We start from the raw sequence: 27,515 nt of genomic DNA, 5'->3' as shown, positions 1-27,515 counted from the left end.
AAGGTAAATGTTGTGAAAACCTTAGCTTACCCTTATCTATTGTGGTAGTGTAGTAGTAACTTTACTAAAGGGAAGTGTTTGATGTTTATCTGAATTTTCTTGAGTTTTTCATCGGAGTCAGTATCATAGTAGGCTACTTCTGAAAACAAAAACATTTACAAAATGTCTAGGCAAAGATTTACAGCAATGCGTGGATTAGAAATTTGCAAAAATCTTCTGTCAGACTGCTCTGATGACGAGGATTCTGACATTGAAATCGACGCAACAGTAAATGCTGCAATAGCCAGTGTTCAGCAGGCAATTGAATCTGAATCGTCAGATTCGAGCGAAGATTAGTCTGATGTACAAAAATGAGTTTTTACATGAAGTTATATAGAGCAAGTTTCCAAATATCATGCGGCATTCAAAATGTTATCCATAACCTACCTACCTATCCCGACCTTATCAATGCCAAGTTTGTCTCATGCATAACATGCGTTTGTGGCATTTTAGCCTGTGACTGTGTTGACTGGCGTTTTACCAAATGCCTTTTGTAAAATTGGGTGAAAAGTTAAACAAAGCTTTCCAGTTGTATCAGTTGTATAAGGCTTTGCATCATTCCCTTTCTAGGGCACCTTTCTTAGTTTCTTTAGTTCTAACTTCTAAACTCACCATGGTACGATTGATAACGTTTTTGATCGATAGGTCTGTAACCCATGGGGAAATAACTTTACGCCCTATTTTTCTCATTTCTTTTGTAAAATTTCTGGTTTTATCAAACCTAGTAACCTATTTTTAGACATTGGTTTATTGGTCTTCATTTTTTCCCCCCAGTTTATTTTCAAATGGGAACTGGCATCTATTTTTACCACAAGACGCGCGAAAACGATCGGTCGCGTGTTTGGTGGGAAAATTCGACAGAAATCTGGAAATGCGCGAAGGGGAAACCTTCGGGGACCCATAATGCAGCCGTTGCCGAGTCGGATGTTTCCATTGATTCTGTAGCTTCGCGTCCATTCTGGAAACAGTATAAAGGTAACTAAACTTTATATTTTAGGCTGCAAACCATTCCAATTAAACTAAAGTACTGTATATCAAAAAGACATCAATGTAATGATTTACAAAATTATCACACGATTCTATGGCGTCACAGTCACAAAGTAACACACGATCTGTAGGTATTCTCACTGACATTTCTGTGTCATCTTAAGCTCTATAAATCTTTGCTCGAAACGATATCAACGAGAAGAAGCAAACAAAATAATTGTGAGGAGGATTTATGCCACTTCAGGCAAGCATGCCCGACAGACATATTACGACCTGTAAGTACGCATAGACTGTTCAATTTCAGCTCTGCATATCGGAAACTTTCTGAGAGCTTTTTCACACCCGGTACAGCTACAGAGGTGCCTGCATGGTACAAGCACTACCTCAACTCGTTGATCGAGGCAAATTATGTATCTTTTCTCTTCCTGCAATTCGCGAATACACGCTTCAATTACGTCTATGAAGAAAAATTTAAAAGTTTCGTGAAAGATTTATTTAAAGATCCACGAAAAATTTAACTTTTCGTCCACTATCTAAATTCTAAAGCCTTATCATGTCAACTTTAACTTAACACACATCTATCACCTTCTGGCAGTATCTTGCTGCTATCATGAGTCATGAGATAGATGTGGATGAAGATGAAAAATGACTTACTTGTTTATAAACAGCAGTTACAGGATTTTTAAGTATATATCAGAACAATTGTAACAAGTTGTGTTTGATTTTTAAACGTAGCGCAGTTGTTTGATCTAGTTATGGTTGCGTTCTGTGCCAATGAATTGTTTCCAGTGGTGTTGGCGATCATTGCAAAACAAAGTAATTCAGTGTTCCTAATTCAGTTATTCTCATCTTTCGACGGCAGGTCAACTATGAACCCTGTGCACTAAACATCGTTTGAATTGAATCAATACAATTAGATACCAGAAAAAAAAAATTAAGTTTTCAACTGAACCATACATTTCGTTTCCACTTTGAAGTCGTCGTCTGGAAAATTGTGGAAAAAAGGAAAATAAAACAATATAACGAATACATGAATTGCAAATTCTAACACATTTATGCATTTCAGGTCGTGCACAGTGCACACAATATAGCTATTTATTTATAATCAGCAATAAACACAATATTGTGCACCTTTTTCCGAGACCATCAATCGCTTTGCGTTCAAATCCCATTACCGATCCCATCGCTTCATTGGGCCGACTTCGTACGCGTTGCATTTCCACCTGGTTTATGAAATAAAGACGACAGTGCACCAACGAAGCATTTCTTCAAAGGTTTTTTTTACAAATGCAAATCATACACAAATTGTTTGTAGAATAACAAATAATTTTTAATGGCAACAACATGAGCAACTACTGCACAGTCATTTTGTACTTTGTGTATTTACCAAAACTTCCGATTGGGACGTTTTTCCGGCGGCGGTCCACAGAATCAGCCATCTCCTTTGCCTTAGGTTGATCAGCGTGAAGCTTGCCGCGTAGGTGTCTCACGAGTCACGAGGCCATTCCAAGAAGTCAGAAGTCTTTTCGCAAAATTCGCATGCAAAATCACCTTCTTCATTAGTTTATTTTCTCGTGCACGAGTTTGCAGTGGCGCGAGATACTCGAATTCATGACACAACAGAATCTAGAACAATTATTAACACCATCATGTCATTATTCTTGGACATGTTTCACTTTTCTTCTCTTTTACACATAAAAACAAAAAACAGCATTGAAAAGCTGAGATTATTTTAAATTCTCTTCCATTCATATACTTGAAAGCTAGGCCAAAATTATAGTACAACTTACGGACACTTTTTTTTCGGTCTAATCCGTTTCTTTTTCTCCGGTTTTACATTGTCTTCTTCTTCATCATCTTCCAAAGTGTTATCCTGCAGAAATACGTCACAAACGTATGTTGCCTAAATGCAACAATTATGCAATGGATTTTTTATGCTTTTCAAGGGTAAAGCACACAGTGAAAAGCCAAAACGTCTCGTCGAAATAAACAAACGTTTGCAAATATATCGGCAAATACAAAGAATTGGCCCTAATTCAAATTTTTTACCCACAGCAAGGTCGGAGAAAATATTAATGTATGACTTAGTGTAGTGTTTTAAACTGAGATACTGAACTGAGAGCTTCATTGGCGTGATTATGAGGTATGCGACGTAGCTACAAGAAGCGTTGATTAAGGACCGCGAGGAGTCATTACAGTGTGCTCACTTTTGACTTACGTAATAACAATTATTTATCATCGACACCAAGCAGCGTTATATCTACACCAGGTGCGATCCAGGCAAGGACGAGGCAAAATTAAAGAAATTTTCTTTGTTAGTATGACGCCCTTTTACCCCTTAATCCGGTTGTTTTCAAGTAACTGCATGCACCGCAAATTCTCGGTTGACTGCGTCTATTCTTGGCGTTGCTTTACAAGATGCAGCTCCACTACGGGGAACATTACATTGAAACTTTCACTTTTACGTTAAAATCACTTAAAACTTTGCAAAATCGGTAACTTGTCGCAGCACAAAAAACATCCGAACCGCAGCACTTGTACACTTTTGAAACACAAATGCGATTCATTTTCAAGGCGCCGAAAATACTATCTCAAAAAAAAAATTTTCTGTTGAAATATCCATTTCAACTAATCGTTTCAGGACCGATCGCTGCAGCTGTCAGTTCAGGTTTGCTTGTTCTATTACATGCACGGACACCCCTGAGGTGCTTACACCATCACTTCAGGTGATGAACACTCGCTGTTGTGCGTTTCTGGGACATAGATCACGTGCGGCATTTAACGTCTTTAGATAATATTCCATGATAATTCGCATGATTGGTTAAAATGAAAATCATAAATGAAATTAAATCAGGTTGAAATACAATCGCAGTAAAGTGGCAAATCCCTTATTAGTAGGGCAACCAGTTTTTTCACCTAACAAGTTTAAATTTTGACCTCATTTTGATCTAAATCGTTTTAAACAATACACATTTTATGAGTAAGAATACATACATTTATGAGTTTGTCAGGCATAATGGACATTTGCGTGGAAGTTATATTGGTTTCAGTAATGTGCTTGTTGGGAAAATTGTCAATAATAAATAAAAGTTGTTTTGTATTATGTGAAGTTTGCGAAATTTTTATGATTTAGGCAGTTTTCGTATGTAGGGAATCCAAAAACATTATTGAAATGGTGGCAACTGGCAAGGAAATGAAGGCAATTAATTATATATACAAAATGACACATATTATGCTGGTAGTTTATTTACAGACTACAGTTACTAATTAGTTACATTAATATTAGTACAAATCGTTACACATATTAATACAATATAATACAATAACAATAATACAATACAATACCAATAGTTACATTAATATTAGTTTTAAATATAATCAAAATTCAGCAGATGTTTATTAAAGATTATCATGTTAACATGATGTTTGGAGATATATAATTGCTTTTTTCAAAATATATTTTAGTAATCATTGATAATTACTAATGCAGTTGTACTTAGTATCATGCAATATTGACATTTACACGTAATATGAGCAAGAATATATGCACTTATAAACGTTTTAGGCACAAATCAGTTGTGTATTAATGATCATCATATTTAATATGACCTTTGGAGACCTATAAATGTTTTTTGCAGGGTATAGTTTAGTAATCATTAATAATAGTGTAGTAGCCTACTACCATGAAATATTGACATTGCATTGACATTCGTCTTAATATTTTTCAAGAATTGGTTTGGTTTTGTCATTTTACCAAAGACCAACTTGTTTTATCAAAGGAAATCACAACGCGGAGATAAGAGTGCTTGCCTGTGAATTAAGTCTTCTGAACAGGGCTTAAATATTACATTAAAGTAATTTTTTTCTAGTTTTTCGCAAATGTTGTTAATTGCTTAAATGATATATATATCATACATAAAATTCTGTAAACAATCTGCAACTGTGGCACGTGTTGGGGTAATTTAATTCAATTTGCCGAACGAATTAGGTTTGTATATTATGTAATTAGGTAATAATAATAATAACGCAATGGGTCGTCAAGTAGTTGGAATGCAAATTGACGTTTTGTTAAAAGCAATGATTGATGGGATTTCACAAGACTTTTTCAACAAAGAAGGACAAGAAAAGCATTTTTCCTGCAAATTTTGTGATAAATCATTCAAATACAAAAGCCACTTGAAAGATCATATAAGAGCTCACACAGATGAGCGACCTTAACAATGCGATATGTGCGACTAGTCATGTACCCAACGCAGCAATTTGAAAACTCATGTAACAACTCATACTGGAAAGCGTAATTATCACTGCAAGTTATGTGAAAAGTTATTTACTCAAAGCTAGCATTTAAAACGTCATATGAGAATGCACGCTGGAGAAAGACCTTATTCATGCAATATGTGCGACAATTCATTTACCCAACGCGGCAGTTTGAGAAGTCATATAAAAACTCACACAGCTGAGCAACCTTATCAATGCTAAGTTTGTCTCAAGTCATTTACCCAAAGAAACACTTTAAAAGGTCATATGAGGATCCACAATGGAGATTGATCTTATTATTGCTCTAAAATAAAGACAATACCGGTTTCTAAATGTTCAGGGTTAGAACTTTATGACCGATCGCATCTGGAAAAATGACTCCATGTATATGAGGGGTTTGGGTTAGGGCTGAAAGCGCCCTTAGAATTGAGGGTTAGTATCGTAGGAAATGGTGTCTGGGGCGGGCAGCTGCGGCGGCGGTAAGAGAAGGCATAAATGAAGACGATCCGTAAGGAGAAACTCCCCCAAAGAGTCCTCGGATGGCGGGGTGTTGGCCGTAAGATGATGGAAACGGGGAAAGATTTCCCAAGCACGACATCGGCATCTGTCCCGGCAATGGATAACGTGATCTTATTGAAGAATTGCTGAATTGGCCCAGCTTAAACGCCCCATTAAAGTTAGTCGCTGGAATTTTTCCTGCAGTGTGCGCTGAAAAGGAGTTGCCTGCTAGCGAACCGTTTACAAAAGGATAAAATGCGGTTCGAGCATCCAGTGCTGGTGCACCCATTGAACCCTGTTGGAACTTGTAGGCTTGCGACAAATCACCGATGGGAGGTGTGCCTGGTGATATTGCGTCACCATCAATGGTTGGATGAGGGCTCGTGTTGCAGCTTCCAGCTATAAAAGAAGGAAAAAAATATTAATATTATTACCCTCTATCAATCTTTATGGCGCACTGTTGCTATTTTTAGGACAAAAACATACCGCTTTGTTGAGATAGGTTAATGGGATCTCGTGCGCTATCACGTGTGTAATTTAACTGAACATGAGAATTTGTTGCGTTGTCTCTCGGTGATCCCAAATGTGGTGAAGATTTTGCGATTTCATCTTCAAATTTTAACACCTGTGGGATGATGAAACATATGACTTATAAATGTTTGAAAAAACAAAGAAAATATTGAAATGTTAAGGTAGTGCGCGACGTTTTACAGGTAGTTTCGTGCTAATTTTTACTACCCACATTCGATGCTATAAATATACTGTAATTACCTTTTGTATTGCTTTCACCACATCGCCGTTGCAGTTTTTTAAAATTGAAGATAATTGCGACGCGTTGTGTTTGGGAAAAACTCGACATAACATCTCAAACCCGCCACTGTATGAAAAAACCCGATATATTTTCTGGGTTTCTATTTATTTAGATTTATTATAATTATAACTTAGAGCGAATTATATGGACTTAATATTTACAGATTAACTTGACTTTATACAGTAATTTAGTTAATTGAAATTACCTTGTTGCATCTTGGTTTTGCGTTTGTGTTAGCTGGCTTGAATCGTATAGCTGATTTTCGGTTACGTCACTGGCCTGGTCAGCTGAGTCAGTTCGTGACAGAAGGGAATGCTTTTCTGGCGATTCGTCGATATCCAATGCAGGCCCCTGACTCGCGTGAGGTTTTTCAGGATTATATCGACTTTCATTGTACGCCGGTGAGCTGTTTTCACTCATACCAGAAGGAGGACTCTTCCTAGGGTCGTCCGATCGCGGTGAGCGAGTGACGTCGGACTTTCTCTCCGTGTCGCCATTTTGATCGCTGTCCGAATGAACAGATTTGGCCGAGCTGTTGTCCAAGTGCGGTTGTTGCTGATGTACCGGTGATGACGACACGAAACCGTAACTTCCATTGCAATCATTTGAGATATAATCGTCGTATCTCGCACGTTTCGCGCCTACCAACGTACGTATTGTGATGACTTTTAAATAACAACGCGTTTAAGGTTCAAGTCATATCTTACAGTTACAAAAACTGACCAGGGAAGTTGAAAAACACGCGAAGACGACGCACCTGATGATGATAACGGGTCGCTGCTGGCTTTGTTGTGAATTTCATTTTCAATAAAGTAGTAGAGCAGTTGCAGTTCTCGTGTGTTATTTTCCTCTTGGGCTTGCTGACGTCTTAAAGCAAGCTATATTAGGGTAATATTAATTAAAAGATAAAACAATTTCTGTTTTAAAAAAAATTTCCATATTTAAAGAATACGCTATTAAGAACAAACTTTTGAACTTTTGCTGTACATTAATAATTTATTCTGATTTAGACAGATTTCAAAACAGAGGATATAAAATATTCCTAAATTTCTTTTTGTTTTTATTCATAGTTCTACTTTGAATGTAATCTTCATAAGCAACCATGTATATCCTACTTTGCAAATTTTTTTATTTGGTTTACTTTACACTGTGGGTATTACCTGCGCTGCCATTACTCTTTGTCTTTCAGCAATCAAAGTGCCCTTTGCACAGAGGCAGTCTTTTCAACGACAATATCCTTTGTGACCCTTCAAAGCGCTCACTACCCCATGGTTTCTGCATCTTCCACATTTCGGCGTTCTTGGGTATTTTTCCGTAGCCCGAAGAAGTAGTGCTGCGGCTGCCGGATTTGAGACCGCTTGAGACAGGTTGCCGTAGTCATGGGGAGACGATGGTATGTGATGCAAAGCTGTTGCTTTCATTCTTTTTTAGACTTTTTTAGAAACAACTGTAGCAAAATAAATCTATGTATGGAAAATATTTTTTTGTTAGACTAACATAAATTCATATATAAGACACATTTTAACATTTTTAAACGTAACTTTTAGATTAATATGTTATGCTCAGTGATATACCATCCTTGCAAATAATGCTTTCTGCAAAAATGTCTTGATTGCTTTTTAAATAAGATTAAAATTTTAACAAATTTTTCCAAATTTACTATCCTTTAACTAAACTCGTTTAGGAATATATGATGGCGAAATCGCGACGGATAAATGATTTCAATTTTGTCGTTCTACACGCAAAATTACCCAAAATTTTAAAAACTGTTCTGTGCAACCACTCATACTGAAAACCTTGTCATTACATAACTGCTTCTTGGTCTTGTTCTCTGACAAAATGCCGTGCAAAATTCTTAATAGACATGTTATATCCCTCGACAACAAATTAGTGGTTCGCGCATAAATAGTAATTGCCTTGCCGTTAGCGCTTTTTTCTAGCAGCTTTTTGTCACTTTTTCTCTCGTTTTAGGACGAGCTTCGAATTTCTCTCGCGCGGTTATTGGTGACGGAATTGTTTTATTGAGTTTCTTTTTTCAGTCATCGCGCTGGGACAAACATTATACAAAAAAGCTTATTGCTCTAGCAACTGGTTTTAAAATCGTGTAAATATTTCTATGACATGTTTGCCAAAACAAAAACTAACAACTTAATTAACTGCACACCACAAAAATTTTCGGTCACGTAAGATTTCTTATATATCAGCTCACCACAACAACGTTGTTTTGAGATGCGCCCGACGCATGATCACCAACCTCAACTGCACCGATGGGTGAGGAACCGCAGGAAATTATATATATATGGTATATAATTGTTTTGCCCCTCAGTTAGCAAATAAACCATTAGCACGTGTAAGGCTATCGACTAATTGTTTCCTCTTCCCATAATGTTATGGGGCGTGTGGATCTTTAAGAAAAACATCGTCCAGAACAAAGAACCTGTTTAGACAATGGTCTCCATAGGACCGGACACAAATTAAAAAACTGTAAAACCTTCGGCTTAAGCCAAGTGTGTCCCTGGCACTTTTTAGCTATTTGGGAAACTTTATACTGTACTCTAACTGTTTTTGAGCTCTATCTGATCAACGAATATGGCTAACTTGAAAATAGTTAAAAAACTGTAAAACCTTCGGTCCAAGCCAAGTGTGTCCCTTAAGCTGACTGGCAAACTGAACAGCAGTAGATGTAAATGTCTTTCACTCTTTCAGCAAAAAGGGATGCGTTATATAGTCATTTATTCAGTTCCCATTTGACAATAACCTAAACGAAATTAGAAAAAATTGACCTATTATTGGCAAATACAAAAGAAATGAGCGAAACGGAGCGTGATATTAATTGACCGTGGGACAGAGAAGACGCTTTCATCGTAATCGTTATAAATTATAGCATGGTGAGTTTAGAACTGAAGAAACAAAGATCGGCGGCCTAGTAGGTTAATGATGCATACTTGCTGTATTGTCAAGAAAACGTTCCTCAATGAGCTTGATTGAGGCGCGAGTACCAGGATGCGCGTTATTACGTAAGAGTTCAAATACAGTGCGATGCGCGATATTACCTAAGAGTCAAATACGAGTTTCTCCGTTTGAAAGTGCAAATGTTCCACATAATGCGACCGTGGCCAATCAAGCCTTCCCCGGTCAATATAACTGCAAATTTCGCGTCTTCTTTGTGACTTCATTGTGGTCTGTAATGCGTGATGCCGCACAATGGAGTTGGCAACGTGTGACGACCTCAGCGCAGTTGGAAAGTAACAAGTCAAAAGTTACCTTCATACCGTTTCCAAAATGGACGCAAAGCTACAGAACCATTTGCTAAATAGGGTTAACATGTGGCTACTCATGGTAACCTTTTGCTATTTTACAAATGGCAACTGACCAAAACCGTTTGCTAAATAGAGTTAACAAATTCTTACTGAGTGAAACCATTTGCTAAATAGGGTTAAAAATTGCTACTGTATGTAACCATTTACTAAATAGCGTTGACATATTGCTACTGAGTTTAACCTTTTTCTAAATAGGGTTAGCAAATGGCTGCTGATTGTAACCATTTGCTAAATAGGGTTAACAAATGCCTACTGAGTGCAACCATTTTATAAATGAGGTTAGGGTTAGTTATAATTAGCACGGGTACAAACGCAAGTTTTGTAAGTTATCATTTGCAGGGGTGCAAATATGCACGAAGTTACTATTACCAAATGTATCTCGCAACGTATACGGGTATCAAATTGCACGAAGTAAAAATTACCGAATTTATCTCGCAACTTATACGAGTGAAAAATTGCACGAAGTAACTATTACCAAATGTAAATGGGATGCAATTACATTGAGCTCTTGCCTTGGTAAACTAGTTCAAGGTAAATGTTGTGAAAACCTTAGCTTACCCTTATCTATTGTGGTAGTGTAGTAGTAACTTTACTAAAGGGAAGTGTTTGATGTTTATCTGAATTTTCTTGAGTTTTTCATCGGAGTCAGTATCATAGTAGGCTACTTCTGAAAACAAAAACATTTACAAAATGTCTAGGCAAAGATTTACAGCAATGCGTGGATTAGAAATTTGCAAAAATCTTCTGTCAGACTGCTCTGATGACGAGGATTCTGACATTGAAATCGACGCAACAGTAAATGCTGCAATAGCCAGTGTTCAGCAGGCAATTGAATCTGAATCGTCAGATTCGAGCGAAGATTAGTCTGATGTACAAAAATGAGTTTTTACATGAAGTTATATAGAGCAAGTTTCCAAATATCATGCGGCATTCAAAATGTTATCCATAACCTACCTACCTATCCCGACCTTATCAATGCCAAGTTTGTCTCATGCATAACATGCGTTTGTGGCATTTTAGCCTGTGACTGTGTTGACTGGCGTTTTACCAAATGCCTTTTGTAAAATTGGGTGAAAAGTTAAACAAAGCTTTCCAGTTGTATCAGTTGTATAAGGCTTTGCATCATTCCCTTTCTAGGGCACCTTTCTTAGTTTCTTTAGTTCTAACTTCTAAACTCACCATGGTACGATTGATAACGTTTTTGATCGATAGGTCTGTAACCCATGGGGAAATAACTTTACGCCCTATTTTTCTCATTTCTTTTGTAAAATTTCTGGTTTTATCAAACCTAGTAACCTATTTTTAGACATTGGTTTATTGGTCTTCATTTTTTCCCCCCAGTTTATTTTCAAATGGGAACTGGCATCTATTTTTACCACAAGACGCGCGAAAACGATCGGTCGCGTGTTTGGTGGGAAAATTCGACAGAAATCTGGAAATGCGCGAAGGGGAAACCTTCGGGGACCCATAATGCAGCCGTTGCCGAGTCGGATGTTTCCATTGATTCTGTAGCTTCGCGTCCATTCTGGAAACAGTATAAAGGTAACTAAACTTTATATTTTAGGCTGCAAACCATTCCAATTAAACTAAAGTACTGTATATCAAAAAGACATCAATGTAATGATTTACAAAATTATCACACGATTCTATGGCGTCACAGTCACAAAGTAACACACGATCTGTAGGTATTCTCACTGACATTTCTGTGTCATCTTAAGCTCTATAAATCTTTGCTCGAAACGATATCAACGAGAAGAAGCAAACAAAATAATTGTGAGGAGGATTTATGCCACTTCAGGCAAGCATGCCCGACAGACATATTACGACCTGTAAGTACGCATAGACTGTTCAATTTCAGCTCTGCATATCGGAAACTTTCTGAGAGCTTTTTCACACCCGGTACAGCTACAGAGGTGCCTGCATGGTACAAGCACTACCTCAACTCGTTGATCGAGGCAAATTATGTATCTCTTCTCTTCCTGCAATTCGCGAATAAACGCTTCAATTACGTCTATGAAGAAAAATTTAAAAGTTTCGTGAAAGATTTATTTAAAGATCCACGAAAAATTTAACTTTTCGTCCACTATCTAAATTCTAAAGCCTTATCATGTCAACTTTAACTTAACACACATCTATCACCATCTGGCAGTATCTTGCTGCTATCATGAGTCATGAGATAGATGTGGATGAAGATGAAAACTGACTTACTTGTTTATAAACAGCAGTTACAGGATTTTTAAGTATATATCAGAACAATTGTAACAAGTTGTGTTTGATTTTTAAACGTAGCGCAGTTGTTTGATCTAGTTATGGTTGCGTTCTGTGCCAATGAATTGTTTCCAGTGGTGTTGGCGATCATTGCAAAACAAAGTAATTCAGTGTTCCTAATTCAGTTATTCTCATCTTTCGACGGCAGGTCAACTATGAACCCTGTGCACTAAACATCGTTTGAATTGAATCAATACAATTAGATACCAGAAAAAAAAAATTAAGTTTTCAACTGAACCATACATTTCGTTTCCACTTTGAAGTCGTCGTCTGGAAAATTGTGGAAAAAAGGAAAATAAAACAATATAACGAATACATGAATTGCAAATTCTAACACATTTATGCATTTCAGGTCGTGCACAGTGCACACAATATAGCTATTTATTTATAATCAGCAATAAACACAATATTGTGCACCTTTTTCCGAGACCATCAATCGCTTTGCGTTCAAATCCCATTACCGATCCCATCGCTTCATTGGGCCGACTTCGTACGCGTTGCATTTCCACCTGGTTTATGAAATAAAGACGACAGTGCACCAACGAAGCATTTCTTCAAAGGTTTTTTTTACAAATGCAAATCATACACAAATTGTTTGTAGAATAACAAATAATTTTTAATGGCAAAAACATGAGCAACTACTGCACAGTCATTTTGTACTTTGTGTATTTACCAAAACTTCCGATTGGGACGTTTTTCCGGCGGCGGTCCACAGAATCAGCCATCTCCTTTGCCTTAGGTTGATCAGCGTGAAGCTTGCCGCGTAGGTGTCTCACGAGTCACGAGGCCATTCCAAGAAGTCAGAAGTCTTTTCGCAAAATTCGCATGCAAAATCACCTTCTTCATTAGTTTATTTTCTCGTGCACGAGTTTGCAGTGGCGCGAGATACTCGAATTCATGACACAACAGAATCTAGAACAATTATTAACACCATCATGTCATTATTCTTGGACATGTTTCACTTTTCTTCTCTTTTACACATAAAAACAAAAAACAGCATTGAAAAGCTGAGATTATTTTAAATTCTCTTCCATTCATATACTTGAAAGCTAGGCCAAAATTATAGTACAACTTACGGACACTTTTTTTTCGGTCTAATCCGTTTCTTTTTCTCCGGTTTTACATTGTCTTCTTCTTCATCATCTTCCAAAGTGTTATCCTGCAGAAATACGTCACAAACGTATGTTGCCTAAATGCAACAATTATGCAATGGATTTTTTATGCTTTTCAAGGGTAAAGCACACAGTGAAAAGCCAAAACGTCTCGTCGAAATAAACAAACGTTTGCAAATATATCGGCAAATACAAAGAATTGGCCCTAATTCAAATTTTTTACCCACAGCAAGGTCGGAGAAAATATTAATGTATGACTTAGTGTAGTGTTTTAAACTGAGATACTGAACTGAGAGCTTCATTGGCGTGATTATGAGGTATGCGACGTAGCTACAAGAAGCGTTGATTAAGGACCGCGAGGAGTCATTACAGTGTGCTCACTTTTGACTTACGTAATAACAATTATTTATCATCGACACCAAGCAGCGTTATATCTACACCAGGTGCGATCCAGGCAAGGACGAGGCAAAATTAAAGAAATTTTCTTTGTTAGTATGACGCCCTTTTACCCCTTAATCCGGTTGTTTTCAAGTAACTGCATGCACCGCAAATTCTCGGTTGACTGCGTCTATTCTTGGCGTTGCTTTACAAGATGCAGCTCCACTACGGGGAACATTACATTGAAACTTTCACTTTTACGTTAAAATCACTTAAAACTTTGCAAAATCGGTAACTTGTCGCAGCACAAAAAACATCCGAACCGCAGCACTTGTACACTTTTGAAACACAAATGCGATTCATTTTCAAGGCGCCGAAAATACTATCTCAAAAAAAAAATTTTCTGTTGAAATATCCATTTCAACTAATCGTTTCAGGACCGATCGCTGCAGCTGTCAGTTCAGGTTTGCTTGTTCTATTACATGCACGGACACCCCTGAGGTGCTTACACCATCACTTCAGGTGATGAACACTCGCTGTTGTGCGTTTCTGGGACATAGATCACGTGCGGCATTTAACGTCTTTAGATAATATTCCATGATAATTCGCATGATTGGTTAAAATGAAAATCATAAATGAAATTAAATCAGGTTGAAATACAATCGCAGTAAAGTGGCAAATCCCTTATTAGTAGGGCAACCAGTTTTTTCACCTAACAAGTTTAAATTTTGACCTCATTTTGATCTAAATCGTTTTAAACAATACACATTTTATGAGTAAGAATACATACATTTATGAGTTTGTCAGGCATAATGGACATTTGCGTGGAAGTTATATTGGTTTCAGTAATGTGCTTGTTGGGAAAATTGTCAATAATAAATAAAAGTTGTTTTGTATTATGTGAAGTTTGCGAAATTTTTATGATTTAGGCAGTTTTCGTATGTAGGGAATCCAAAAACATTATTGAAATGGTGGCAACTGGCAAGGAAATGAAGGCAATTAATTATATATACAAAATGACACATATTATGCTGGTAGTTTATTTACAGACTACAGTTACTAATTAGTTACATTAATATTAGTACAAATCGTTACACATATTAATACAATATAATACAATAACAATAATACAATACAATACCAATAGTTACATTAATATTAGTTTTAAATATAATCAAAATTCAGCAGATGTTTATTAAAGATTATCATGTTAACATGATGTTTGGAGATATATAATTGCTTTTTTCAAAATATATTTTAGTAATCATTGATAATTACTAATGCAGTTGTACTTAGTATCATGCAATATTGACATTTACACGTAATATGAGCAAGAATATATGCACTTATAAACGTTTTAGGCACAAATCAGTTGTGTATTAATGATCATCATATTTAATATGACCTTTGGAGACCTATAAATGTTTTTTGCAGGGTATAGTTTAGTAATCATTAATAATAGTGTAGTAGCCTACTACCATGAAATATTGACATTGCATTGACATTCGTCTTAATATTTTTCAAGAATTGGTTTGGTTTTGTCATTTTACCAAAGACCAACTTGTTTTATCAAAGGAAATCACAACGCGGAGATAAGAGTGCTTGCCTGTGAATTAAGTCTTCTGAACAGGGCTTAAATATTACATTAAAGTAATTTTTTTCTAGTTTTTCGCAAATGTTGTTAATTGCTTAAATGATATATATATCATACATAAAATTCTGTAAACAATCTGCAACTGTGGCACGTGTTGGGGTAATTTAATTCAATTTGCCGAACGAATTAGGTTTGTATATTATGTAATTAGGTAATAATAATAATAACGCAATGGGTCGTCAAGTAGTTGGAATGCAAATTGACGTTTTGTTAAAAGCAATGATTGATGGGATTTCACAAGACTTTTTCAACAAAGAAGGACAAGAAAAGCATTTTTCCTGCAAATTTTGTGATAAATCATTCAAATACAAAAGCCACTTGAAAGATCATATAAGAGCTCACACAGATGAGCGACCTTAACAATGCGATATGTGCGACAAGTCATGTACCCAACGCAGCAATTTGAAAACTCATGTAACAACTCATACTGGAAAGCGTAATTATCACTGCAAGTTATGTGAAAAGTTATTTACTCAAAGCTAGCAATTAAAACGTCATATGAGAATGCACGCTGGAGAAAGACCTTATTCATGCAATATGTGCGACAATTCATTTACCCAACGCGGCAGTTTGAGAAGTCATATAAAAACTCACACAGCTGAGCAACCTTATCAATGCTAAGTTTGTCTCAAGTCATTTACCCAAAGCAACACTTTAAAAGGTCATATGAGGATCCACAATGGAGATTGATCTTATTATTGCTCTAAAATAAAGACAATACCGGTTTCTAAATGTTCAGGGTTAGAACTTTATGACCGGTCGCATCTGGAAAAATGACTCCATGTATATGAGGGGTTTGGGTTAGGGCTGAAAGCGCCCTTAGAATTGAGGGTTAGTATCGTAGGAAATGGTGTCTGGGGCGGGCAGCTGCGGCGGCGGTAAGAGAAGGCATAAATGAAGACGATCCGTAAGGAGAAACTCCGCCAAAGAGTCCTCGGATGGCGGGGTGTTGGCCGTAAGATGATGGAAACGGGGAAAGATTTCCCAAGCACGACATCGGCATCTGTCCCGGCAATGGATAACGTGATCTTATTGAGGAATTGCTGAATTGGCCCAGCTTAAACGCCCCATTAAAGTTAGTCGCTGGAATTTTTCCTGCAGTGTGCGCTGAAAAGGAGTTGCCTGCTAGCGAACCGTTTACAAAAGGATAAAATGCGGTTCGAGCATCCAGTGCTGGTGCACCCTGCAGCACCCATTGAACCCTGTTGGAACTTGTAGGCTTGCGACAAATTACCGATGGGAGGTGTGCCTGGTGATATTGCGTCACCATCAATGGTTGGATGAGGGCTCGTGTTGCAGCTTCCAGCTATAAAAGAAGGAAAAAAATATTAATATTATTACCCACTATCAATCTTTATGGCGCACTGTTGCTATTTTTAGGACAAAAACATACCGCTTTGTTGAGATAGGTTAATGGGATCTCGTGCGCTATCACGTGTGTAATTTAACTGAACATGAGAATTTGTTGCGTTGTCTCTCGGTGATCCCAAATGTGGTGAAGATTTTGCGATTTCATCTTCAAATTTTAACACCTGTGGGATGATGAAACATATGACTTATAAATGTTTGAAAAAACAAAGAAAATATTGAAATGTTAAGGTAGTGCGCGACGTTTTACAGGTAGTTTCGTGCTAATTTTTACAACCCACATTCGATGCTATAAATATACTGTAATTACCTTTTGTATTGCTTTCACCACATCGCCGTTGCAGTTTTTTAAAATTGAAGATAATTGCGACGCGTTGTGTTTGGGAAAAACTCGACATAACATCTCAAACCCGCCACTGTATGAAAAAACCCGATATACTTTCTGGGTTTCTATTTATTTAGATTTATTATAATTATAACTTAGAGCGAATTATATGGACTTAATATTTACAGATTAACTTGACTTTATACAGTAATTTAGTTAATTGAAATTACCTTGTTGCATCTTGGTTTTGCGTTTGTGTTAGCTGGCTTGAATCGTATAGCTGATTTTCGGTTACGTCACTGGCCTGGTCAGCTGAGTCAGTTCTTGACAGAAGGGAATGCTTTTCTGGCGATTCGTCGATATCCAATGCAGGCCCCTGACTCGCGTGAGGTTTTTCAGGATTATATCGACTTTCATTGTACGCCGGTGAGCTGTTTTCACTCATACCAGAAGGGGGACTCTTCCTAGGGTCGTCCGATCGCGGTGAGCGAGTGACGTCGGACTTTCTCTCCGTGTCGCCATTTTGATCGCTGTCCGAATGAACAGATTTGGCCGAGCTGTTGTCCAAGTGCGGTTGTTGCTGATGTACCGGTGATGACGACACGAAACCGTAACTTCCATTGCAATCATTTGAGATATAATCGTCGTATCTCGCACGTTTCGCGCCTACCAACGTACGTATTGTGATGACTTTTAAATAACAACGCGTTTAAGGTTCAAGTCATATCTTACAGTTACAAAAACTGACCAGGGAAGTTGAAAAACACGCGAAGACGACGCACCTGATGATGATAACGGGTCGCTGCTGGCTTTGTTGTGAATTTCATTTTCAATAAAGTAGTAGAGCAGTTGCAGTTCTCGTGTGTTATTTTCCTCTTGGGCTTGCTGACGTCTTAAAGCAAGCTATATTAGGGTAATATTAATTAAAAGATAAAAAAATTCCTGTTTTAAAAAAAATTTCCATATTTAAAGAATACGCTATTAAGAACAAACTTTTGAACTTTTGCTGTACGTTAATAATTTATTCTGATTTAGACAGATTTCAAAACAGAGGATATAAAATATTCCTAAATTTCTTTTTGTTTTTATTCATAGTTCTACTTTGAATGTAATCTTCATAAGCAACCATGTATATCCTAGTTTGCAAATTTTTTTATTTGGTTTACTTTACACTGTGGGTATTACCTGCGCTGCCATTACTCTTTGTCTTTCAGCAATCAAAGTGCCCTTTGCACAGAGGCAGTCTTTCCAACGACAATATCCTTTGTGACCCTTCAAAGCGCTCACTACCCCATGGTTTCTGCAACTTCCACATTTCGGCGTTCTTGGGTATTTGTTCGTAGCCCGAAGAAGTAGTGCTGCGGCTGCCGGATTTGAGACCGCTTGAGACAGGTTGCCGTAGTCATGGGGAGACGATGGTATGTGATGCAAAGCTGTTGCTTTCATTCTTTTTTAGACTTTTTTAGAAACAACTGTAGCAAAATAAATCTATGTATGGAAAATATTTTTTTGTTAGACTAACATAAATTCATATATAAGACACATTTTAACATTTTTAAACGTAACTTTTAGATTAATATGTTATGCTCAGTGATATACCATCCTTACAAATAATGCTTTCTGCAAAAATGTCTTGATTGCTTTTTAAATAAGATTAAAATTTTAACAAATTTTTCCAAATTTACTATCCTTTAACTAAACTCGTTTAGGAATATATGATGGCGAATTCGCGATGGATAAATGATTTCAATTTTGACGTTCTACACGCAAAATTACCCAAAATTTTAAAAATTGTTCTGTGCAACCACTCATACTGAAAACCTTGTCATTACAATACTGCTTCTTGGTCTTGTTCTCTGACGAAATGCCGTGCAAAATTCTTAATAGACATGTTATATCCCTCGACAACAAATTAGTGGTTCGCGCATAAATAGTAATTGCCTTGCCGTTAGCGCTTTTTTCTAGCAGCTTTTTGTCACTTTTTCTCTCGTTTTAGGACGAGCTTCGAATTTTTCTCGCGCGGTTATTGGTGACGGAATTGTTTTATTGAGTTTCTTTTTTCAGTCATCGCGCTGGGACAAACATTGTACAAAAAAGCTTATTGCTCTAGCAACTGGTTTTAAAATCGTGTAAATATTTCTATGACATGTTTGCCAAAACAAAAACTAACAACTTAATTAACTGCACACCACAAAAATTTTCGGTCACGTAAGATTTCTTATATATCAGCTCACCACAACAACGTTGTTTTGAGATGCGCCCGACGCATGATCACCAACCTCAACTGCACCGATGGGTGAGGAACCGCAGGAAATTATATATATATGGTATATAATTGTTTTGCCCCTCAGTTAGCAAATAAACCGTTAGCACGTGTAAGGCTATCGACTAATTGTTTCCTCTTCCCATAATGTTATGGGGCGTGTGGATCTTTAAGAAAAACATCGTCATGAACAAAGAACCTGTTCAGACAATGGTCTCCATAGGACCGGACACAAATTAAAAAACTGTAAAACCTTCGGCTCAAGCCAAGTGTGTCCCTGGCACTTTTTAGCTATTTGGGAAACTTTATACTGTACTCTAACTGTTTTTGAGCTCTATCTGATCAACGAATATGGCTAACTTGAAAATAGTTAAAAAACTGTAAAACCTTCGGTCCAAGCCAAGTGTGTCCCTTAAGCTGACTGGCAAACTGAACAGCAGTACATGTAAATGTCTTTCACTCTTTCAGCAAAAAGGGATGCGTTATATAGTCATTTACTCAGTTCCCATTTGACAATAACCTAAACGAAATTAGAAAAAATTGACCTAATATTGGCAAATACAAAAGAAATGAGCGAAACGGAGCGTGATGTTAATTGACCGTGGGACAGAGAAGACGCTATGATCGAAAACGTTATAAATTATACGGTTTATACCATGGTGAGTTTAGAACTGAAGAAACAAAGATCGGCGGCCTAGAAGGTTAATGATGCATACTTGCTGTATTGTCAAGAAAACGTTCCTCAATGAGCTTGATTGAGGCATGGGTACCAGGATGCGCGTTATTACCTAAGTATCAAATACAGTGCGATGCGCAATATTACCTAAGAGTCAAATACGAGTTTCTCCGTTTAACTTTAAAGTAATTTAAATGCGGCCGTGGCCAATCAAGCCTTCCCCGGTCAATATAACTGCAAAATTCGCGTCTTCTTTGTGACTTCATTGTGGTCTGTAATGCGTGATACCGCACAAAGGAGTTGGCGACGTGTGACGACCTCAGCGCAACTGGAATGTAACAAGTCAATAGTTACCTTTATACCGTTTCCAGAATGGACGCGAAGCTACAGAATCAATGGAAGCTTCCGAATCGGCAACGGCTGCATAATGGGTCCGCGAAGGTTTCCCCTTCGCGCCTTTCCAGATTTCTGTCCAATTTTCCCACCAAACACGCGAGCGATCGTTTTCGCGCGTCTTGTGGTAAAAATAGATGCCAGTTCCCATTTGACAATAAACTGTGGGGAAACAATGACGACCAATGAACCAATGTCTAGAAATAGGTTACTAGGTTTAATAAAACTATAAATTTTACAAAAGAAATGAGAAAAATAGGGCGTAAAGTTAATTCACCGTGGGTTATAGACCCAACGATCAAAAACGTTATCAATCGTACCATGGTGAGTTTAGAACTAAAAAAACTAAGAAAGGTGCCCTAGAAAGGGAATGATGCAAAGCCTTATACAACTGACACAATTCGAAAGCTTTGTTTAACTTTTCACCCGATTTTACAAAAGGCATTTGGTAAAACGTCAGTCAACACAGTCACAGGCTAATATGCCAAAAACGTATGTTATGCATGAGACGTCAGAATCCTCGTCATCAGAGCAGTCTGACAGAAGATTTTGCAAATTTCCAATCCACGCATTGCTGTAAATCTTTGCCTAGACATTTTGTAAATGTTTTTGTTTTCAGAAGTAGCCTACTATGATACTGACTCCGATGAAAAACTCAAGAAAATTCAGATAAACATCAAACACTTCCCTTTAGTAAAGTTACTACTACACTACCACGATAGATAAGAGTAAGCTAAGGTATTCACAACATTTACCTTGAACTAGTTTACCAAGGCAAGAGCTCAATGTAATTGCATCCCATTTACATTTGGTAATAGTTACTTCGTGCAATTTTTCACTCGTATAAGTTGCGATATACATTCGGTAATTTTGACATCGTGCAATTTGATATCCGTATACGTTGCGAGATACATTTGGTAATTTTTACTTCGTGCAATTTGATATCCGTACACGTTGCAAGATACATTTGGTAATTTTTACTTGGTGCAATTTGATTCCCGTATACGTTGCGAGATACATTTGGTAATAGTAACTTCGTGCATATTTGTACCCCTGCAAATGACAACTTACAAAACTTACGTTTGTACCCGTGCTAATTATAACTAACCCTAACCTCATTTATAAAATGGTTGCACTCAGTAGGCATTTGTTAACCCTATTTAGCAAATGGTTACAATCAGCAGCCATTTGCTAAACCTATTTAGAAAAAGGTTAAACTCAGTAGCAATATGTTAACGCTATTTAGTAAATGGTTACATACAGTAGCCATTTTTAACCCTATTTAGCAAATGGTTTCACTCAGTAGGAATTTGTGAACTCTAATTAGCAAATGTTTAAATTCATTAGCCATTTGTAAAATAGCAAAAGGTTACCATGAGTAGTAACATGTTAACCATATTGAGCAAATGGTTACAATGAGTAGCCATTTGCACATGATGTTAACCCTATTTAGCAAATGTTTACAATCAGTAGCAATTTGTTAACCCTGCCTCGGTCCAACGCTCCCTTCGCTTTTCATCGAGTCGAGCGTTCAGTGATTTTGATGCCAGAAAGGCCTGGTAAAGGCAGATTTTGGTAACAGATTTCATGCACTTTCTTTAGACATGATATCTATCCTTAATACAGGGTTTTTCATTGTTATTGGCAGCAGGTTAAATTTATTTTTATCTGTTTGTGCAGAAATATTTAAGTACTGATGTCTTTTTTACGCTCTTTACATAAAAATGTATAAAATTGCAGATTTACAACAATTTATTATTTATGAAGTCTCGTATCTATATACTGATGTTCAATGTAGCTTTCCAGATCTCTATGAAAATTGTGAATTTGATGTCTCGTAGGTTGGTAGGGAATAAAGTCGATGGTGTCCAACGCCCTGCCTCGGTCCAACGATCCCTTCGCTTTTCATCGAGTCGAGCGTTCAGTGATTTTGATGCCAGAAAGGCCTGGTAAAGGCAGATTTTGGTAACAGATTTCAATGTCAATGTCAGTGTGTAAGTGTTACCTGAACATGCTTTTGTTTAACAAAAAACTTTATAACGTAACAATGCGAGCTCATTAAGTTAAGGTTGAATTACTTTGGATTGATTAAAGATGATGAAATTGGCGAAATGTCACAGTGAGAATGTGACTGCGGCATAATAAATGTATTTTTAGCAATTATTTAACCTGTGCACATTCGAGTTTGCTGTGCGTTGTATAGTACGGTACACTTTCTTCAATGGAGAAAGGAGAAATACAAAAATGATGTAACGTTTACTTGTTGTTGCTTTACATGTGATGCCATTCATAAGTGAAATTACAGTTCAGTTGAAGGGTGGAAGGGAAATTTATAAAGAATGTTTATGTTGCATTGTGCCATCGTTTAATTTCTTATCAATCTTTCCGTGATAATGTCTCTATTTTTAGGTGCTAGCTGACACATATCAATGTGTTGTTCACAGCACCATTGAAAGCAAAAACAAATTTCGAGTGATCGTGGAGCGATTTATGAATCAGACTGCTCAGTTTGTCGAACAAGCCCAGGAAACTCTCATTCCAACTTGGATAAGCAGAGTTAGTCTATTTTATTAATAATAACTTTTTAAAAGTTGTAATTAGTGACGATCATGGTAAGTATCATTTTAATTATTAATATCGATAGTTATTAATGTTGTTTCTTCCGTTAGTTATAAATTCCACCATATCGCTGCACTGCATGTTAAGGTGTATATTTGAATTCAGATTGTTGAAGAATATGAAAGAAGAATCGAAGTGAAAGGTATCCAAAATACCAAATCTTATCGTTTGTTCAAAATGCTTCGGTTGTTAATATCAAGATAACATAGAAATCATGAAGAATGTTGCATCAGAATTGGACGCTACTCGAGCGACGAGGAACGAGTCAATCAGTGATGAGGAGCAATCTTCTATCAGTCCGACTTCCCCGGTCTGTGTGCCGCCTTCGCAGCAAGTGGAAGAGACGTGAGGATACAGAGCAACCCCAGTCACTGGGTGCTGCCTTTTATGTTTGAATTCTCTTTGGCCACAGAAAAAAATATCGCTGATTTTTTCAGTCCCAGTCCTGTCCGGTCAGAAGCAGAGTCAACCAATCGCCACGCACCGATGCTTGAGGATTCCAACAAAGAAATAACAAAGTATTCACCCCACGTGCTACTCGCTTGTACAGACTGATTTTCTGTTAGAGTTTCGTAATGAAGCATTTTTTGTTTAATCACAGAGATCACCAAACTGTTGTGACATCATCAAACAAAGCACGAGATGAAGATGCTGATTCACCTCACAAGGAAAACGAAATCGCTGAGTCGAAAGATGACGCTGAGAAGATAGGACGGCGAACTCCTGTCGTGGAGAATTATTCCTTTACGTTCTTTTGTTATGGTGTACACTGTACACATAGTGGCTGTTTTTGGGAAGGTGACAACCTTCCCTCTGCTGGCGCTACTGCCATACTCACAATTGTTCTTTTTGCACGATAGGTTGACACAGTGGCGCTGAGATAATCCCAAATTTGTAAAATATGAGTTGGGCTTGTTAGATCTCAGTTTTGTTTTATTAGTTCGCATTATGTTTTATCCTCATCGCTTTCCGTCCTCTTATTTTCTTGCCGGAAAGGAAAGATGTATGGAGCGGCCGTTGGATACTTACTGGTTTGTCGCTGGTTGGCGCCCTCGTGATGTTCCCAGCACGTGTGTATTTTCGCATTGCTCGTTCACTTTACCTGCCCATTCGGTTTTGCACTGCCTGCGCGAAGGACATCAGTTTGAGTAAAGTCTAAAATTAAGATTGCCGTGTGCTTTTCTTTTAATATATGAGTGAAGATATCAACCAACTGAGATAGCAACCTTCTGAGCAAAGGATTCAGCATCGTAACAGCAACGACAACCTACCTTCGCCATACTCCAACTGTTCAATAGAAAAGTCAAGTGCATAAGATACTAGACGGTCTTATTTCGTTAGACTGGTTTGTTCACCTTTTTCTATCCCATATAAGCCTTTTCCAAAATTTTCCGAGTAAAAGAAATGAACGTAAAGTTCGTACGAAACAAACAATGCTACATGCGGGTAGAAACATTCCAAAATTACTTTTGATACAGATGCCAGCACATATGTTCATATCTATTGCTAGACCTTCAGAAACTATTCAAGTATTGCACAAGAAAACACAGCAACTACTTACTCTCTCAAGAGATGGTTGCCTGAAAGAATTACTTTCTTTACTCTGTACATTGGATATCGAGAGTTTTCAGTTTCCATCCGGTTTCTTGGCTGTGTCCGCCTTGTACCATTTTTCATCGCAGGAGCTCGCCACCTAAGTTTCAGGCTTTCAGTTCAAAGACATCGCCGCTGTAAGTGATTCTATAAGCACTGGGATAATTCTAGTATAACGGTTTTATCAAAGTTAGGTAATACTAGAAGTTTTATCAGCAATGTCTAATGTATTTACGGAATTTTACCTAATTTTGAGTTTATTGCTTTAAACTTCGGTTTTGCGGTGTTTTTCGGTTTATTTATATCATTTATTTTTAAGGCATTAGGTGCGCTATATAGTTGTTTCTGTTAATATTGCCTGATTTTTGCGTGTTTTTATTTGAACCGTTTATGCGTTAAGTGTGTCAACTGGATGGCGCCGTTTGCGATAACAGTCCGACACATCGGTCTTCAACCTATGAAAAAATTCCGCAGGGTGGCAGCAAGTGACGTACACAATATTCATTAACATTGACACCTTGGTAAGTTAGCGGTAAACAATTCGGCTGATTTTGAACTTCTTTTACTAAATGTATGTTTTGCTTGTATGGCTCATCGTGGTTAAAGTTGGAATTGAATTTGTAGGATATTGCCATGGAGAATCGCAGCCGTGTCCAGACACAATTGGTTACCTGCCAATCCCCGACTGAAGTAGGTGGTTTCATGACACCTCCTAAGAGCAGTCAGAAACAGTCCATAGCGACGACGCCGCTGCCGGGACTCTGCAGCACTTAAAGACAATGGAATGCGCACAAGCATGGTCGTATTTGTAAACCTCAAATAGCACCACGCGTGAGCAGTTTGTTTTTCTCCTTTTTGTCACTCGGTGCCGCTGCTGAGAGAAGGCACATATACGAAGACGGCGGATCGAAAACACTTAGGCGTGTCTTAAAGTTTTTAGATACGGCGTTACAAGTTGCAATATAGGACAATGTGACGCAATACTCTCTGTGACGCAATAATAATCTTACGATTATCTCCACTGTGATGTCATATGCCGTGCTTGTTAGACAACATAATAATTAGCGCAATGCACGATATTTTTCCAATTTTTGTTTCCTTTTTGCCCATTTTATTCTATTACCTTTGCCATCTAGGGCTGTTGCCTTCATCTTTTTGGTGCATGGGTGAAATATTTTAAATTCAAATAGAAAAATTTTTTTTGAGTCGAAAGAAATGCATTTTTTATAAGTTTTTGGTGAGGAATTTTCTCGCAAGGTGCCAAACTCCCTTATTATCTAGAGCGGGAGTGTTCAAATGGCGGATCTCGATACGGATCCGGATCTTTTAAACTTTTTGTGTGCATCTTCCAATTAAGTCTTGAAACAATATCTTGCAGCTGTAGCACACTTCACTTTTGACTTTTACAAAGTTATAAATAAGTTGTAAGCCCTACAATGTAGGGTACATTTACATAAATAAAGCACCATGATCAAAATTAAAGTCTAATATGTTTACTATTCGTATTTAGAGGGTCATCATGTTGCCAGGTTTGACTGTGGTGGATCAAGGCAGAAATCATTTGAACACCCCTGAATTCCAGAGTCTAGACTCTAGCACTAGAAGGACCGGACGCGTCAGTTGACCCATTTTCAACATTTGTGCGTCCTTAACTTTTACCAACTGCACAGTACAGCGGCAATATTTTGTGACTTTTCCTATAATAGTGTTATGTAAGTAACTTATGAATTTCAAGTTTCTATTTTATTTATATACAAAATTACAGTGATCACTACCTAGAAGGACCACTAGCGTCAATTGACGCTTTATGACATTTCTGTACTTAAACAAGTAAATTGAAATGTCACAGCGCGTCAATTATTAATTATCAGCCAATTGTTATTCCTTCAATTGACTCATTGTGACTTCTTATTAGGTTTGAAGACAAAATGCAACACACGAATATCACGTTGGAATTCTAGAGTCAGTAAAGGAAATACACTATAGCATTGAGCTTTTGCCTTGGTAAACTAGTTCAAGGTAAATGTTGTGAAAACCTTAGCTTACCCTTATCTATTGTGGTAGTTTAGTAGTAACTTTTGTTAACCCAATTTAGCAAACCTTTAAAGTTAGTAGCCATTTGTAAAATAGCTAAAGGTTACCATGAGTAGTAACATGTTAACCCTATTTAGCAAATGTTTACAATCAGTAGCAATTTGTTAACCCTATTTAGCAAATGGCAAATTTAGCAAGGGTATTTATCAAATTTCTTCAGTTCTAAACTCACCACCTTAAAGTTGATAACGTTTTTGATCAGTACGTTTTCCTGTACCCCAATATGAATCAAGTTTGCTCCTTTCTTTTTCTTTCTTCTTCGTGTCGAGTAGATGGTTTCTTGAGTGAGTGAGCAAAATACATCATATTGTAGGGCAGGTGTTGGATAGCCAGCTGACCAGGTTTTCATCCATTGTTGTCAGACTACGGTTCCCACAATTATGGCGGTATGTCGGACAAGATGTTATGACGTGGTCTGCAGTCTGGTCTGCATTCCAAAGCGACGCGTAGCGGCTTCGGCTTCACCAACCCCTGTTTACATTCGCGATAAATGTAACAAATAAACTTTCGTCTCAACTGCACCAAGTTAGGCAATGGCGCCCATTGCTGGATGCCCTGGATGGTCAACCTGCGTTTGCGCAAGACTTGCATTTCTTACTTGGTACTTGTCGTTGTTTTAGCTTTCACGCAACATTAAGCATTTTTCTAAAGTAAACCCGACCTCTATGTGACGTTATGACATGTAATAGAACCTATAATCATGTAAGAGACCAAAAACAGTTAGAGTACAGTATAATGTTTCCCAATTCGCTAAAAAGACGCCAAAATAAATTTATGGGTTAATTTGTACAGGTGATATCACTAAGCAAATTAACGACTTTGATTATGAACCAAATGTGTTAAATATAAAATATTTATTT

At 37.4% G+C, this 27,515-nt stretch overlaps 1 pseudogene; it reads left to right on the top strand.

Annotated features, from left to right (window-relative positions):
* Window positions 1–25,335, top strand: part of LOC143444317 (G1/S-specific cyclin-E1-like) — a 228,581-nt pseudogene extending 203,246 nt beyond the window's left edge.
* Window positions 25,336–27,515: the final 2,180 nt, after the last annotated feature.

This window comes from Clavelina lepadiformis, chromosome 1 (genome assembly GCF_947623445.1).
Source record: "Clavelina lepadiformis chromosome 1, kaClaLepa1.1, whole genome shotgun sequence".
Lineage (NCBI taxonomy): Eukaryota > Metazoa > Chordata > Ascidiacea > Aplousobranchia > Clavelinidae > Clavelina > Clavelina lepadiformis.
Note: the sequence above shows the minus strand (reverse complement) of the source record. Positions and strands in the feature narration are given on the sequence as shown.